The sequence below is a fragment of the Plectropomus leopardus genome, chromosome 12 (genome assembly GCF_026936395.1).
Source record: "Plectropomus leopardus strain MGB_pleo_1.0 chromosome 12, ASM2693639v1, whole genome shotgun sequence".
NCBI classification, from domain to species: domain Eukaryota; kingdom Metazoa; phylum Chordata; class Actinopteri; order Perciformes; family Serranidae; genus Plectropomus; species Plectropomus leopardus.
The window spans coordinates 15,806,276-15,815,193 of NC_142187.1; the positions used below are offsets into that span (position 1 = coordinate 15,806,276).

At 41.4% G+C, this 8,918-nt stretch overlaps 1 protein-coding gene across 3 annotated transcripts in view; it reads right to left on the reverse strand.

Moving 5' to 3' along the window:
• The window catches only part of LOC121951596 (anoctamin-8-like), a 58,898-nt gene that overhangs the window by 48,253 nt on the left and 1,727 nt on the right, over positions 1 to 8,918 (reverse strand). For all 3 annotated transcript variants that reach the window (XM_088085260.1, XM_088085261.1, XM_088085259.1), the window contains exon 2: positions 5,078 to 5,227. The gene's annotated coding sequence lies outside the window, so the exon portion shown is untranslated. The remainder of the gene's footprint in view (positions 1 to 5,077; positions 5,228 to 8,918) is intronic.

Below are 8,918 nucleotides of genomic sequence, written 5' to 3' on the forward strand. Positions count from 1 at the left end.
TGGTTGCACATGGGGGACACTACAAACAGCTGTGTCCTGTATACATCATGTTAAAAAGTTGTATTTTACTTATTCATGGCTTTTACTGTTTAGATCTCATTTTTTGTGTTCAATATTTGATAGAGCGAGTCTCACATACAGTCTGTGCTCCTGAATAGTTAAACTAAGAAAATCCTCCAAGTATGAAAAATGCAAACTAACCTAGAATCTGGCTCAATATAAACATCTTGCTTTCTTTCTTGTACGCATAACATGCAATTGTATTTTAGGTTCAAGTTTTAACGAATGCTCAGCATAGTCAGTCTGTCTTTAAAAGAAATAGTTTGACATTTTGGAAAGTACCCTTATTCATATTCTTCAAGAATGCTAGTTGAGAGAACTGATGCCACTAAAGCTAACAGTCGGTTAGCTTAGCTTAGCACCTTAAAACAGTGGTGAAACAAGTATCCTGGCTTCTACCACACTCAACAAATTCAACCTACCAGTGCCTCTAAACCTCCCTAACACGTTTTCTGTTGTTTTTTTAAGTGCATATAACCATACGTGTAAAAGGCTGCAGATTTCTGCAATGGGTTTATGTGCCAACAATCTCTTGCACAGCAACTTCTATGTATTTTATGTTACCCATGAACAGAGCCAAGCTAGCCATTTCCTCCTGATCCAGTTTTTGTGCTCAGCTAGGATATGCTTAGCTTCTGTCACTAGCATCATGTCGTTTTTTTTTAATCCAGATATACGCTGCACTACTTCTTTTAACTGCAGCTGCCCTTACAAAGTACGTTCTTTCGCATGGAGCATGCTACTTCGTCCTAATGTTGTGCCTTGAACCTCGACCCTATCGTTCATACAACTTCCACAGTCTGTGGTGCAAAATCTGAAGTAAAAAGGGAAAGTGTGCTATTTGGAATACAGCAGACCTTAATATTATCGCTTGATGCTTCTTTGGAGATTCAAAATTTGCCATTTGTCAAGGTTTGCCAGAGACAAAGGTCTACCTGCAGAGCTCTGCTGCTATTACTTTGCAATGTGTATTTAGTTTTAACTTCAAACTTAGGCTATAAATTAATTCAGACGAGTGTTTGTGACTAACTGATGAATAACAATTTTTGTCATTGCGGTTTCCTTAAGTTGCTGATGAGCTGTCATTGGCTGCATTCAGGTCAGTCAGTGTGCAAAATCAAGCCACCAGGACATGCATCATACTTTGAAGACAAAGGGGACAAACAGTGCAACTACTACTTCATGGGCTGTCACGTGATGCCATTGGGCCCAAAGATACTTTTTCCCATGAACTTGAATTGGGGAAAGAGATGCCTGTAAATACATAGATACATTTTTTTGAGCATCACAACCCCAACAAAATGGGACTCAAACCATTAGCATGTTAAAATCATTTTACTCCACTTTAAGTTAGCAGAGGGCTAAACCCGAAGTAGCCGGCTCAGCGAGCAGAAGTTAGCCGCTTGGGTGGCAAAGTCTCTAGTGTGTTTGATCTATGCTCTCTCAATGATGCATAAGACCTAGGTCATTTTACACCAGGCAGTAGGGCTGTACCCAACTCATAATTATGCCAGATGAATCCGATTTGGCTGCTCAGTACAAATGTTAGATGATTCATTTTGTTTTCCATACAGAGTTTTAAAGTTTGAACAGGTTCTGCAGGGCATTCAGCGTGAGGTCGGAATTCATGCAACATATTAAACAAGCTGCTAACAATGGGTCATACATGTGCAACAACATTTTTTGCTGACAACTAGATATCACACAAAAGCCAGAGACCGCATTGTATTAAGTTTTGGTAAACTGTAATTTCACCACTTGTAAGCCTAAGTCCCTTCCCTCTCCTCCTTTGAGCTGCTGCCTGCTTGTACCCTGTTCCCATTATCAAAGAGTAGCATGAAAGTCAAGAGCACTCACTCTGCAGCAAAATCTGGGAAACAAAATGTACCCAGATGTACGCTGCACAGAAGAAAAACCACGACTGCTTGACTAAAGCAATTTCAGTCAGTGATGATTCAAATCTCAGATTTTCAAGGGGCAGCCCTAGTCTGACTTTCTTGGCCTCATGTGCCACTGAGCAACTTTTATAGTGATGTATGGGGGCCCTGCTAACAAGGCTATATCCAGTTCTCTTTATACATCAATGCAAAATGCTACCAGATAGTGCAATCTATGTTTATGTACTTTATGCATCTTTTTCTGGCATACTAGATAGTACGTTAGTATGAGTATTTTAATGCACAGATTATAGTATCTCTGCTCTTTTTGTCTAACTCTCGGCTCTCACTAATTATCACATAATATCTTACTTACTTAATCTGTTTATAACCAGAAGAGTGGGTTGTTTGCTGGACTCTATTGCTGAAAGTGATAACTTCTTAGAGTCCCCTCTGGTTGCCTGGCAACTGCTCACTAAGTGTATTTCCCAGGATTTTCTAACTATCGCTTATAATGGAAAATAATCGACTTTCCAGCACTTCTCACTCCACCCACCTGCCGTATTGTTTTACCTGCTCTAGCAGAACAACAAGCCTCTTGATGATAGTGGCTAAGTAACACGTAGAATCACACTATGAGGTTTCCCTGCGGAGAGATGTTTGGCTAATTGGTAACTTGCTCTGAAGGATCTGGTTACCCATATCACAGCCGTGTGCTATATCAGATGGCTCGCCTGAAGAAAGAGGTCTCTGTTACTGAGAGATACAGAGGGAAGTGGTAAATACCTGAGTCGGCCGCCAGACAGAACAGAGACAAATAAACAATGTGGTGCTAAATAGCTGCGTGTGCCGAGTTTGTGTTAAGTGTAGAAAGAGCGTGGAAATGCTTTCTTTTGTTATCTTCACTGGAGCTCCTCATTGGGCAACACCCACTCGGTCGAATTTAAATGAAACTGTACCACTTCAGTGGGGTTAAAAAATTCAGACACTCATTTATCCTGACAATGCATGATGATATCAAAGCCAGAATTGTTGAAATGAATTCTCTCAACGGGCGCTGTGATGTGCAATCCTCTCAGATCATTTATTCAGACTCAAATTCAAGCTCGAAATGAAAGGTTGGCTGTGACCAGTGGCTCCTGTGGTGATGTGATAAGAACGACTGCAGCATTCATATCAAAGAAATCCCCCTCATTTTGTATTTATCTGCTTTTTCTTAATCATTTTTTCCAGCTGAGCCAAGAGGCAGCGGGGGCATTAATGGGTAAAAGAAGGGGGATTTGGGTCGTAATGATGCGTCATACAGTGGCTGTCTGCACTCTTCCATCAGGCACATCTAATCAGAGGTGGCCGAGAAGTGATGAATCCCTGAGAGTCAACACCCCCCCACCCCTCTCTCCATGTCCTCGGCCCAGCAGATGTTTTCCCTTTGACCCGCACAAAAGGCCTCTTGTTTTTGTTTCCAGGCTTGTCCATTCCCCAGAGGTCAGAGGTCACTCTAGTCTCAGGGTGAAGCTGTCACTGCAAGTCTAAACATTTGACGGCCATCAGAGCGTGGTGAAAACGCAGTCGCTGCAAGAAGGCTGCCTCATGATTACTTTAAGTAAAGACCTACTTTCCATATGCTGATGCGGTTGAGCGCACACACTAACACCCTGAGATTGAATTACAGTGGTGGCTGGGGATGCCTCGGGGAGAGGGCCGGCCTAACTTTAGACACTGAGACACATACTGGGGTGGGGGGTCGTATTTGTTATGGGATGGTCGTCTGTTACAGACCTTAAAGGTTAACTTGAATGGTTGAAATGTTAAGTGAATCAATAGCTGAGTGAGTCGTGTTTGGGCCTGCCCAGAAATGCCAATGGGCGCGGTTTAATGACCCATCCTGTAATCTCAACTTAAAAACAAGTTACAGCCAAACAAAACCGAGGACCTCTTTAAATTTGACTGACAGGGCTATTAATAGGATTTCTGAATATCACTGCAAAGTTGTTTTTTAAAAAGATGGATGAAAACTAATTTAAAAACTAAAAGTTATTAATGTATTTTATGCAATGTCTGCTTACACATGAGTCAAACTGGGGTCTCTTCCAAGAAGAATGAATAATAAGAATAATAATATACAAATGATCATTTTGTGGGTGAAGTGTTCGTCATGGTATGGCTGTTCCAAAACTCCCTTTTAGACTGCGACATTATCTGTTTAACTCAGTAAACCAGCTGCCTGACACAGATTTGAAAAGAAGATCAATTTATACATCCACATAAACAGTTCACATGCTACAGTCCCAATCGGGCATACACAAACTCAAGAATGTGTTTCAAATTACAGCTATGAATTGCTGATTATATCCCTCCTCATCAGCAACAAACTTGAAGACTTTTCACCCCATAAAGCAGACACTATCAGCTGAACAAAGACACAAATTTTGGAAAATAAAGTTAAGCTGCATCTCCTGAGTACTCTGATACACCACAATGCTAATGCTGCTCCAGACACAAACTGCTGGCATTATATTTTACAAAGTTTCAAGGCAACATCATGAAGGAGGAATACAATAAGACAATTTAAATCTTCTGACAAAGGCATGGACAAACATAGTGGTGCGTACAAGTGTGTGCATAACCGGCTATAGAGTAGAATTGTTTATTTGTGTACACTCACTGATGGTAGTGCAAGAGAAAGAACCCAACAGGTGTGTGTGTGTGTGTGTGTATGTATGTGTGTGTGTGTGTGTGTGTGTGTGTGTGTGTGTGCGTGCGTGCGTGCGTGCGTGTGTGTGTGTTTGACTCCGATATCTCCAGAAATAGAAGTGACTTCAAATGGCTTCAATAAAAGAAGCCAGGGTGGCAGTGTGAGAATTTAGACTGGTTGTTAAAATTGCAGAAATCCAAAGTAAAAAAGGTTAAATGTTTTCGTTATTTGGTGTTTAATAAAAAAAAAAACAGGTTACATGTAACAATGACTTCCCCCATGCCTACTAGTGCTTGTGGCCAATTGTGTTGCTGCAACTACACCACAGAAAACATCTTTACACAACAAACAGTGCACAACCCCACTTATCACTTTCTGATGAATTTTTGAGCTGCGTGTCACGATTAAACTACTCCATTGTCAAGTGTTTCTGTGTGTGTAGTACCTTATTTATGTTGGGTTGGCATCTTGGCAAGCATCTTTTTGCAGTCTTGCATTTCTGTATTCCTTATTGGGAGCGGCTACATTCCTGACTGTTGGATCAAAGGTCACATCACTCCTGCCCCCAGTGGTATCTCTCAGACAGGCGCACGCACTGAAGTGGAAAAGACAGGCATGTAAGGCATCTCTCTGAATCTGTACTTTATCATGATTTTCTCCTTTATATGAAAAATATTCAGTCTGTTCAAATTTTTCTGTTAAATCACCAATTCATTTCTTTACACAGATGCAATCATTTTGTATGCAGAATATGTAGGCACAAGATTTTGGTATCAGAGGTGTCCTGGTTTCTGTTTGTAGTCTGTTTGTAGACAGAGTAGTATTGACCAATCGCGACTAAGCAGCAGGTAAACAGTCTGTGTGGAAAGAAAAAAAACATTGGCCAAAATGGAGCCTTTAAAACCATCGGCTATTATCTGAAAGCCAACTCTCATTTCCACAGCATCAAATAGCGCTTTTTCAGACCCCTTGACATGTGAAATCAATGACAAAGACTTAGCATTCTTGTGAGATGCATTCGGGTTTCAACTAACCCCAACGTAAACCCATCTGCAGTAATACTTCAAACTCAGAGCAAGTGATGTAGTATAAAGAGCGAGAGAGCCCATGTAGGGCGGGGAGGTGGATGGGTCAAACTCAACCGGATTTGCATCCAGGACAGGGCAGTTTTTGGGCAGTGTGAAGCCAAAGTCAAAGTTGTTTTGACATCACATTATACAGTTTAGATAAGGTCGTCGCATACTGACGTCCTTGTGACGCATCTAATTAAACATTCTTCTTTCAACCATAAACATGATCCTTTTTTTCTAATCACTGAGCTTCGTTGCTTAAGCCTAACTTCAACGGTTCCACAACATTAACCATTCGTTTCAATGTGTTTCAGCTGTGCGTCACATAGATATGCTAAAGGATGCTCTGTGAGGGGCGTGACAGAGCGTCTGTATATGACGACGTGGGGATGAGAACAGGTTGTGATGACGATCTGGTTTTATATAAGCTTTTTTTTTTTTTTTTCTTTTCTTGTTGCATTCATATGAATATATCTAGATTAGCCCAAATGACCTACACTCAGAAGTGGAAGTCTTGGCCTGGATATCCGCTTTCTCCAACCATAGACTCTATAAAACAGGCTACAACAGATCTTCTGAAATACTGGCCGTTCCCCCAGTGGCTTTATCGTCATCAGGCTGATAGCTGATTCCAAGAATAATAACTAATTACTGATATTCTTGTAGTTTCTCCTGGTTTTGTACTTTTTTTTGCAAAGACAGGTATATTTATTTTCCAATGTAAGATCCCTATTGAAAATAGTTTATTTGATATCTATCAAAGTGGGTGACATCATATGTTTGTTATTTCATTCATCTATGGTTCACCGCTATGATAGATTTGCTTTTGACACAGCCAGTGGTGACTGCACTCGAATAACATAGGCCATTAAAGCTAGAAAAAGTGAATACTTTGCCAGCTGTTACTTCATTTTTTCAGGTGATTTACCAAGCTGGTTGTTGATTTGAGACATGCCATATCTGACTTTTGGGGGTCACCTTTGACAATTTTGAAGCTGTTCCAGACGCTTGACTGATGATTCAACATCTTGCAAGCAAATCTGTAAGATTGCCATGGGTGGTGACAATGTGGGAGCCACAAAACTAGATCTATCACTAAGTTTACATGTCCTTGTCTGAGATTACCTTACAAATGATGACGCAATATAAATAATGTTAGATTGCTATTTATCAACTTATCAGACATTTGGGATTTTTTGGGCAAAGGTATAGAAAAACAGCATTAAAATACTGATGTGGGCATCAGTCAAAGCTTTGAAGCATTTTTGGCAGCCCTAAAATATCTACTATTTAAAAACAAATAAGCAAAAAATAGAACAAATTTGCTCAAATATACCGTTCCTTCACAACAAAAGTACTGATTACCGGCTTTGCAGATCTCACCTTCTCCCACACGGTCCTTTACAAGCACCCTTTATTTGACAACCCTAATCTTTCCCAACACAAGAAGTGACAATAAGCAGGCACAGCGGCCTAATTAAGGGGACTTTCATTCAAATTAACACACACTCTTTCTCTCTCTCACACACACACATACACCCACACAACCCTCTGATGACCCATTAGCTGCACAATAGCCAGGACAATGCTCCTCTGTCACACACACACACACTCTGTTCTCCGGGGGGTAAAGCTGGGTTTAGATTTAGGAATGCCATAAAAGTGTCCGTGGGGGAAAAAGAATTCCTTTAAAACAGAGATACTCAGCAACCTGCTTTGCTTGAGGGCCACATTTGCAAGATTACAAGAGGCCAGGGGCCAGTCGCAGCAGCCCCATACATGTGTCTGGGATTTGAGGACATTTTGAGAATTTGAGGACATTTCTAGGATTTCAGGACAATTTAAGGATTTTAAGACGTTTCTAGAATTTTAGGACAATTCAAGGATTTTAAGACGTTTCTAGAATTTCAGGACATTTCAGGGATTTTATGCACTTTTAGGATTATAGGACATTTCTCAGATTTTGGGATGTTTTTAAGGTTTTAGGACTCTTTATTTTTTTTAGATATTTCTAGGATTTCAGGACATTTCTAGGATTTTAAGACTTTTCAAGGATTTGGGGGCATTTCCATTTTCCATTCCAATTTTTTGATATTTCTAGTATTTTAGGATAATTCTAAAATTTTAGGACATTAGGGGCTTAAAGCTAGGTCCTCTGTCGGAGGGTACAGGGAGTTTCAACTCTGGCACTTTATTTATACTTAAAGTACAAAAAAAATGAATCCCACTGTCAATCACTTCATTTTTATAGTGAATTAGAAAATGGTTAGGGGGCCACTCAGCACCCTATTGGGGGCCAATTTTGGCCCGCAGGCCTTAAGTTGAGCATCACTGCTTTAAAACCTCTGTAAACACTCTCTAGATAAGACAACAAGTTGCATATAATGAATCTCTCAGGGGACTGACACTTTCATCTCACCATATCTGCGACAGCGCCGCTCCCCCTCCTCGACCCCAAAGAGCTGCACATTACAAGCAGATTCATCACTTATCTCTTAAAGCTCTTATCCAGCGGCTGCTGTGCGTCCTCTCCTCCCCTTTATCTGTGTTTGACCCTGGGCTTTTTAACGTGGCAGGGGTGTGAAAGTCGGTTTGACCTTTCGGGGTAACCTCGAACACAAATCACCCTACGCTCCACAAAGCACTGAGACACACGGGGGCCTTGAGCAAATGAGCAACGACCACAACACGGTAACCTTTATTTTGAGCACGAAAGCAGTTCTCAAGCAGGCTGTTTGCACGTAGATCAAAGATTCAAGTGGGAAAGATATATCCTCCCCATCCTGCTGCTGTGCACGACTTCTTAAATCATGCATTTCAATTCCAAACTTTCTCCCAAACATTTGATTGCTTTCTAAAAAGACAAAGGGCATGCAGGAGCTCGGCTCGCTTGAATTTGTTGCAGGGCTTCGGGGTAATCTGGTATTGTCTGGGTGTTTTTTGAGGCCTCGGGGTCATGCTCTCTGCATCTCTGAGGAGAGAGATCCTCCACATCCTTCCTGTGTGAGTGTGTTTGTGTGTGCATGCTGCCCCACACAGCCCACTCTCTTTGCTCTTTGACTCCAATGGCCATATAAGGCAGCCAGCACCATGGAAACCGCAGGGCTTGAATAGCAGTGTCAAATCCCTGGGAGCACACACACATACACACACACACACATAGACTTCCCCCTCCCCCTCTGCACACACTCTCCCTCCCTCTCCCTCCCTCGCTTT